This window comes from Propithecus coquereli, unplaced genomic scaffold (assembly GCF_000956105.1).
Source record: "Propithecus coquereli isolate 6110/MARCELLA unplaced genomic scaffold, Pcoq_1.0 Scaffold32, whole genome shotgun sequence".
NCBI classification, from domain to species: Eukaryota; Metazoa; Chordata; class Mammalia; order Primates; family Indriidae; genus Propithecus; species Propithecus coquereli.
This window is the reverse complement of record NW_012148841.1, coordinates 9,759,119-9,759,587: the sequence shown is the minus strand read 5'-3', so window position 1 is coordinate 9,759,587 and position 469 is coordinate 9,759,119.

Below are 469 nucleotides of genomic sequence, written 5' to 3'. Positions count from 1 at the left end.
AACTCCTGAGCTCAAACAATCCGCCTGCCTTGGCCTCCCAGAGAGCTAGGATTACAGGCGTGAGCCACCGAGCCCAGCCTAGAATTTTACTGTTAAGCACATACCAAAGAGAATTGAAAATGTTTGTTCCAATAAAGAATTAAACACAAATGTTCATAGCAGCATTACATACCAGCATTATTCATAGTAGCCAAAAAGTGAAAACAGCCCAAATGTCTGTCAACTGATAAATGAATAAAAATGTGATACATCCATATAATGGAATATTAAGCAATAACAAAAAAGAAGTACCGACACAGCTACAGCCTAGGTGAATCTATAAAACATTATGCTAGGTGAAAGACACAAAAGGTCACATATTGTATTATTCCTTTTATATCCAAAAATATTCAGAAGAAGCAAATTTATAGAGGTGGAAAGTGGATTAGTGGTTTCCAGGGGCAGAGGATGGGAGGGAATAGGGAATTAC